The following is a 9,057-nucleotide window of genomic DNA, read 5'->3' on the forward strand; positions in this document are numbered from 1 at the left end:
TAACAATTAAAGAGTTGCTACAGGAATAACCATCAAAGTTTGAAATTGATAGGACAATTCTAACATGCTAAAATTAACAATAATAGCTGTCCATTCCGAACAGACGGACCGAACGACCCTAATTATAGAAAAGGTTCGCTTAAAAAAAAAAAGCTGTGAGCTATAAACCAGATATTATTCATTGTCCACAACATAAGTATAAAAAATATATATTGGTCTTTAGTAGCACGACTGACATACGGACGGACCACGAAATTTATGTTATACATTTCACATTATAGAGTAGCTTTGCTTTGCTACTAAAAAACATAGGTAAAATAATGATAACAAAGTTGATTCTTTTTATTTTCTTGACTCCAATTGGTAAATTACTTGTAAACTTATAAATATAATGGATATAGAATACGTGGATATATTGACAGGGGAAAAATTGTCATCAATTTAGGTTGATATATTGGACCTCATTTATTGGTCAGTTCTTTCATCCAGTATAAGGTAAGGTGATGGGGTAAATGGGGTATCGTTAAATTAGCCTGCTGTGAGTATCACTTTATTAGAGTACATGAAAATCTGGTTCAACATCCAAGTAATAATATATCGATATAAAGAGTTATATTAGAGTAACTATTATTATTATTATAAATACTAAACAAGTTAGGGGGAATATTGTACAAGTATAGTTTAAAAACAACTAATTTAAGATCAACTCCTGCTAAAGCAAAAGTTGTTTTGATCATACTCTAAAAAATATGAATAACCCAACCAAATTGCAAATATTTCAAATATAACAACATATAACATTGTCTTATCGTAATTTTGATATTATGTCATATATGAACATTTTCATTTATGCATTAGAGTAAAACTTCTTCTATTCAAGATAGACAGCTGAAATTTTTGGTGAATATTCCTATGACATATGTCTATCTAATCTATACATTGTTTTGTCCATCTGTCTGTTATTTGGGGTGCTAGATCGATTCCTAGATTTTTAAGATTTCGTGATTTCAAAGGTTTTGTGATTTCCCTATTTTATCATGTTTAATGTAAATTTTTCCCTTTATCCATTCATAATTTTTGAGCTTCGCTAGTTATCTATTAATGTAGAATTTTACTGTAATCATATCATAAATATCAAAAACTATTATATGTAGTTTATTTCATGCTATTTATTTTACCGTGTTTTACTTGAATCATGGTGGTGGTACTGGTGTAAAGAAGAATTCTCCACTTCATAAACTTTATAATCAATTTCCCATTGATATAATGGGAGCACCATTCCATCCCCCCCCCCCCCAAAAGGATGACAACATCAATAACAGCGAAGCTCGAAAACGGTAGGACAAACGAACATTAACCCTTGTAACTCAGAACTGAATAATCAGAATATAAATGCATAAAAGTCAAAATAAAATTGCAAGTAAATTTGTTGAAAACTGCTCAATAAATATAGGATAATGTTAAGGACATACTTAAATTTTAAGGACTTTAACAGGAAATTATTACACACAAAAAAAACTTCGGTTTTCGGTCCGCCGGATAGTCAACTATGAAACGACTTACCCAAATGCGTCCAGGCTTTTTCATTTGGGGGTGGGGGGGGGGGATAAAAATTCAAAATTTTAAATTTTGGGGTTGCCTACGTACCCCAAAATCCATTTGGAGGGGGTAATCTTTATATTTAGGCAATGACGTGCAAGCTTAAAAAAAAAATTGGGGGGAAGGGGGTAAAAATTCAAACTTCAAATTTTGAGGGTGTTTACGCCCCCCCCCCTTCCCTATGGACGTCCTTGGACATTTCTCAGTTATATAGTAGCTTTGATTCCTGATAAAATGTCAATGTGAGTTATTTTCAAACTCAGGTTGAGTTTTGTGGGAAATTGTTGTAAAGTTTAGTCAATATTCCCTTTAAAACCATTCCCTTTTCACCCTTCGTTTACCCTTGAACATTTTACAATATCCCCTCCTCCCCCACGCCCTCCCCCTTCCCGTTCCTTTACTAGCAACAAATTTTTTTCATCATTTTCTTTACTGCATAGCGTGTGTTTAGCACAACTGCAAAAAGATTTATGATTTTAATTGATACAGTTTTAAAATATTACTGAAACAAGCGGCTAAACCCGTCCGGCCGTAGGTTAGAATTGTCCTATTGATTCTAAACTTTGCAAGGTGATTCCTGTAGTAGTTAGGTACCATTTAGAAAGCGTAGCAACTCTATAATCGTTACCAGAATGTCCATACATCCAGTTGAAACATGTTGATTTTAAACTTTTTTTAACAGTAAATTTTATGCGATATAATCATTCAATTGATCTGATTTTTGGCATACTGATTCCTCAGACAACAAAGTACAAAAATGTTATAAGCGGAGCATCTCTATAATGAAGTCCTAAAAATGTTGTCCTAAACATTATTCTGTATATTTTAAGCAGTTTTTCAACAAATTTAATTTTGTTGCGACTTTTATATATTTATATTCTGGTTATTCAGTTCTGACACTTTACAATGTTCGTTTGTCGTACCGTTTCAGAGCTTAACAGTCATCCTTAGTTCTCCTGGATTGCTGGACCAGGACCTGGACAGTACATCAGGTCGAAAAGGTCCTTGACTGCAATCCCGCCCGTACGAGGTAATTAAAGGTAAAAATAGTTTTGTTGCTATGAATGTAATTGTCCTTGATAAATATATTTGATATAAAAAGGATCTTGCTTACTACTATACTGATATGGTTCTCTTTTTCAGGGTAGCTTCATAGGGCCATGGAAGGTTTAGAACTATTTTGGAAAAATCGCCCCTGCAAAAAAATCTCCCCCTCAAAAAAACTTTCTTCTTTTTAAAACTTTAATTGAAAGTAGGGGAGGAGTGACTTCCCCCCCCCCCCCCACCCCCCTAGATTAATTAAAGTGCTCCTAGAGATCTTTAGGGTCATATCCGCTCTAGTTTATAATATTGTACTTTATCGTTTAAAATTAGAATTTTACATTTTTATAAACTTTATTTGCAAATGTCAAAGTTAACAAATAAGACAACAATTTATAATTTTAGATAATTTGATAAACTTTATGAAATGTTAAGAATTTTTTTATTTACTCTAAAAATACACATTTAAAGAAAAATTGCAACTGATTAAAATTCATGAAAAAATGAAAAAAAAAGGTGCATTTGATGACTTAGCAGAGGCCAGTGATGTCACACACACAGGTGAAACAGTCAGAGGCACCAAGGATAACCTAGCAGAGGCCAGTGATGTCACACACACAGGTGAAACAGTCAGAGGCACCAAGGATAACCTAGCAGAGGCCAGTGATGTCACACACACAGGTGAAACAGTCAGAGGCACCAAGAATAACTTAGCAGAGGCCAGTGATGTCACACACACAGGTGAAACAGTCAGAGGCACCAAGGATAACCTAGCAGAGGCCAGTGATGTTACACACACAGGTGAAACAGTCAGAGGCACCAATGATAACCTAGCAGAGGCCAGTGATGTCACACACACAGGTGAAACAGTCAGAGGCACCAAGAATAACCTAAAAAACAAGTATCATAATCCTTTTATAAAGTAACATGATGTTTGTCTATCAGTATCGAAAGATCTTGCTAACCACTGAACCACGGTTCTTCTTTAAAATGTAGTTTGTCGGCGTTGCTACAAAAGACCAACTCTAAAAAAGACGAACTCTAAAAAAGACCAATACCTACATAAGACAATCACCTACATATATATTGTTATATAAACATCAAATTTATTAATAAAGTAATACATGATCAATACATGACCGCAGCGCTCAGCCCCCTGGCCTGCCTAGCCAAGGGCGCTCGGCCCCCTTGCCTATAACCTAACCTAACCTTACCTAAATATTGTAAAAAAAATATTAAAAATTTGAAAAAAATCTACCAACCACTTTTTGTAAAATCCACGAAATTCTAAACTATAAATAAGTTAATGTACATTAAACATCCATACATATAGGTTAGGTTAGGTTAGGTTATAGGCAAAGGGGCAATTGATGTTTATATAACAATATATAGTTGTTGGTTTTTGTAGAATTGGTCTTTTGTAGAGTTGGTCTTTTGTAGCAACGCCTAGTTTGTCATATGTTTTAGGGAGATTTATGGCAATATTTTGGGAGAGTAGCACCACCTTACCCCCCCCCCCCCACCCACAAAAAAGATATTCCACGAAATAATTTAGGTCGAATTCAACCCCACCCCCATCAAGTGCCCCTAGAGGCCTCTCGGGACAAAGGCGATAGTCCTTATATAAAGTCACTTGATGTTTGTCTGTCTGTCTCTTAATAACTGTTATGACCGCTGGAGTGATATGGTTCTCCTTCGTAGTAAAGTTTTTATAGGTCCTAGTAAGGTTTAAATTTATTTTGGGTGAGGGAACTTCCATCCATCTAAGAGAAATCGTCACTGGAAAAACAGCCCCTATCCCCCACCCCCCCTTAAATCTTAACTTTTTCTTTTTAAAACTAAAGCAGAAAGAGACAAAAAAAAAACAAAGAGAAAAAAAGATAAAGAAAGAAAAAAGAGTAAGTGAAACAAAGATAAACAAAGAGAAAGAAAGAATGAGAGAAAAAAAGAGATACCCTTAGTATAATTTTTTTTATATATAGAAAATATGATGCTTTCACTGTTGGGCACTGATTCCTCCTTTCTTAAAATTAAATTGAAAATAACGGAGAGGGGTTGGTTGTATTTTTTCCAACCTAACTTCTGCGTGGGGATCTAACCCTACGGGACTACCCAATACCCAATGTAACCTAACCTTACCTGACCTAAAGAAATAAACAAACAAACGTAAAACTACCTACCCCTTACTTTCAATTCATTTTAAAACAAGGGGGGAGGGGTATTGGTTCTCAAAAAGGTATTTTGTGGGAAACTCCCGATAATTGATGTTAAGAACCTGAATGCAGTTGAGGATATCATCTACAGAGCCGGCACTAGAGCACTTGTCCCAGGCAGCCTCTACCTCACCCACACACGCAATCAGCTGGAAGAAGCTACAGTACACCACAGGTTCGTCCTTGGTCTCCAGCCGAGCAAATCTGAATAATTGTATGATTATAGAGTAGCTGCTCTACTAAAAAAAACTGTTATCTGTTTTGTCGGCTCAAAAACTTGTCTGGAAATCCTAACTGTGAATGGTGATAAGTTGCACCTATTTTTTGCCAAGGCATTCCCCAATACAAAACTATTAATTTAGTGCATTCGTCATAGCAGCAATGGGTTCAGTTATGATGCGGTTTGAGTTGAGATTCGAACTCATCTCCCAAACTAATTAAGAATAGTTATTTATCACAGCGTATCATAGACACCTTCCCGCGTCTATTAAAATGAAAAAAATACAAGATCACTTCTTGTTGTATTAGCCCCGAGGGATCGCAGTCCCAGGCATACAAAACTGGTAACAATTGTTTTTTATTTTTATTTTAATATTCGAGGAAAATTGTCTGTAATTCGATGCTGTACGTGATTTTTCATTGTGACTGAGAACCGGATCTAATCCACCGGATATTAATCGGTTTCGAAGCCATACTGGAAAAAAAATTCTAAAAGTTTTACTTGGCGGCTTGGGCAGAGGCGAAAACAGCGGCAATAACTGCCAAGACCAACAGATTCTTGTACATAATGATGCCTGTGCAGGGTATGTCGGCGGGTTTGTGTATATGGTCAACAATGTACACTTTTATCATCATAACCTTTTTATATCATAGTCTGTTCTTTCAGGGATCTAAAGGGATAAGACAATGGCCGATAAATTGATGTACAATGTACATCCCTAATCATAATATACAAAATTACCCTTTCTATAGATTACAATTTGTGGTTGAAACGTTTGGATACTCGTCTTGATAAACCAACCAATAAAAGTCCCAAAAGTTGTTACACCAACGAATAAGAAAATGTAATTATAAAACTTTGGGAACTTAAACAGCCCATTGTCCCCTCCCTACCTGCTTATCTTCTCGTGTTTATTTGTTTTTAAACATTTATAAAAGTCAATGTTAAATTCTGGAGCAATGCTACTCCTTAATTAGTATTAGACGGTTTTGTTGGGATTATGCGAGGCTCATACATCGTAATAACTTACTAATATAACACGGATAACTACATTCATAAAATCGAAGCTCTAAAATCAGACAGAGAGACAAACGACTGTTTAAACTTTTCTTAAATACAGGATACTGTTTAATGACATACTTACATTTTCATAACTTGATTACAGATATGCTTAGCTTATAAAATTGTACCTAGTTGTTCTAGGAAACATTATTCCTCTTTGGGCCCTTCTCTTGGGAGTTCCTTTTGTGCATAAGAATCTTGACTGCAAAGGAGAACCATGTCAGTTCATTGGTTAGCGAGATATTAAGTTACAGACAGACAGCCTGTTACTTTTGTATGAAGATTAATGATGCCCTTTTTGTGAAAAATATAAAAATTATATATACAATATTAATATACAATCATGTAATATAAAGTAGTAAGATTTTTTGCCTTTAGCTGAAGATATTGATAACTAAGGAACTGATTTGCTTCTCCGTTTTAGGGATGATTCACAAAAGTCCTGGGATGTTTTTAGGCTATTTTATTTTTTTATTTTAAAAATAAAAAAAAAACAATAAAGCTGCTTTTTTAATGGTTAAAACATGCATTAAGTCTTTTTCAGATCATTATAGTTTCTGATATGTTTTTTGGCGAAGCTGTTCTATTATTAAGGCCGATCCGTCCGCAAGGGTTAGGTAAGTGTTAGTTTTATTCTTTAATTTAATTTAAACGTTAGAATTGTCCTATCGATTAAAAACTTTGCATGATGATTCCAGTTTGGTATGATTTAGAAAGCGTAGCAACTCTATAATCGTAAGTTAACTCAAATCATGTTGATTTTTAACTTTTCTGGCAACAATTTTTTATGTGATATAATCATCCTATATATCTTATTTTTGGAAAAACTGATTTCTAAGACAACAAATTACAATATTGTAAGTGAAGCATATCTATAATCAAGTCCTAAAAATATAAGTATGTCCATTAAACAGTATCCTATAACTAACAATTTTGTCAAACTTGTAAATTTATATTTTGCTTTTTCAGTTCTGACAATCTACAAGAGTTAATGGTTCTTTGTCCTACCGTTTCAGATCTTTGCTTTTATGGATGTTGAAATTCTTGTTTATTTATAAAGCACTTTTTGACCACTTAAATACATCACGGAAACGAAACATGATTATTGATTATCAAGGATTTTAGTATTAATCCGGATAACTTAGTTTAATGTAAATCCTTATAATAAAGTAACAGGATGTCTATGTGCTTATTTGTTTGTTTGTCTGTATTGAAGTATCTCGCTAACCGCTGAACCGGTATAGTTCGCTTTTACATGGTAGCATCTCATAGGGTTGGAAAGATTTATAACAATTTTGGGGTGGGTACCATCACCCTCCCAATGAAAAGCTCCCCCCCCCAAAAAAAAAAAAAATTCATTATTTTTAAAGTTAAAATTAAATAAAGTTAAAATTGAGGGAGGCGACCCCTCCAAAAAAATATTTTTTTTTCTCTTTCTTGTTAAATCCAAAATAAAATAGCCGCTAGTCATTCATAATGGACTAAAACGATTAAATCAAACAAGTAATTTGCATTTAATATGTCAATGTCCATAAATGATTTATCGATGCGTAGCAACTCTACAGATATCCTCTTCCCTCACTGATTGAGTCCATCCCCATCTTTTTCCAACTAAGAAGCTGTGTACCGCTTGATTTATGCTATTAGAGTGCCTTTAGAGTTAAAAATATCATATTGTGTATGTGTTAGATAACACCACTTATAATTATCTAATTTTCAAAATTTAATGTTCTTCATTTGTTTCTCCCAGTTCATTCTTTGCTAAATTACAGCTTAAGCCAGCAAAAAAATTAATTCGAAAAAAATCACGGAACCTATATGTGTTTTCAGCTGTCGTTGGTGGGCAACACATAGTTTAATTATTAGAGTAAAACACTAGAGGGAGAAAGGGTTAAATAACTTTTTCTCCCCATCGCAACTGCCTTGTGCAACCTCTCTATTGGTCATTGAAAATCAACCAATGGTGTTGCTTTTATTAACACAGCCAAGTAGCAGAAAATAATTTAGAAGCAGACGAAAGAAGTCTTGTATACATCTATACTATAGATCTGTCGTGAAATTGACGACCTTTACAATCTTATTTTAGATTTATTTCGCTTATTGGTTATACCTTATTCCTGGATAAATTAATTAAATTTTATATAATTTTTATATCTACGAATCTTAGACCGTTTTTGGTCTTGTTTGTCAGACAAATCCAACCACTAAGAGTTTTTAACCCTGAACGGCCGGTTTTTTTCTCTTATTTTCTATGTGTGAAAGATATAGGCCAAAACTGAGTGACTTTTTAAATATGGGTGAAGGAAGCTAGATTTGACTTTGACTCATGTATAGTCAGAAATTCATTATCAAACAGGGGACATGCACTAAAACGTTTAGCCCTCTAGCTATAGTAGGAGCTGAGATAATAAGGGGGGGGGTGAACGCCTCCCTCCTCCCCACACCGAATAATGTTTGGCAAGGGGCCCGTCTTTAAAGGGTTAATCAAGGAAAACTTAACATTAATAAAAGTACAGATTAAGATAGATTAGATAAAAACTTAAGCTTTGGCATAACAAGAATGACATCATTCATCATAGCAGAGGTAAAAATTAGACTTTTTAAAGTATGTATTTCTCCTGTCATAATATCCACATATTACATATTCATTTTGTCAATTGGTAGATTTTTCTGCATATTGGGTTGGTCGGTCAGTCCGTCCGTATGCTTATTAAGTTCTAAAACATGTGTTAATGTTCGTTTGACCGACATTCTGATTTTGAAGCTTTGCGCTTATAGGTGCTGTCATCCTTGTTTTAAAATTCTATAATAGCGAAAATTAGTTTGTTAAGTGGTCAGAAAAAAACTTTTGAGCATCAACGCATAAGGTATTAAAAAAATTTCAATCCTTTCAAGAATTATTTTTTTATCTACCGCAAAATT

Source organism: Acartia tonsa, chromosome 12 (assembly GCF_053477335.1).
Source record: "Acartia tonsa isolate MP-2025a chromosome 12, ASM5347733v1, whole genome shotgun sequence".
NCBI classification, from domain to species: domain Eukaryota; kingdom Metazoa; phylum Arthropoda; class Copepoda; order Calanoida; family Acartiidae; genus Acartia; species Acartia tonsa.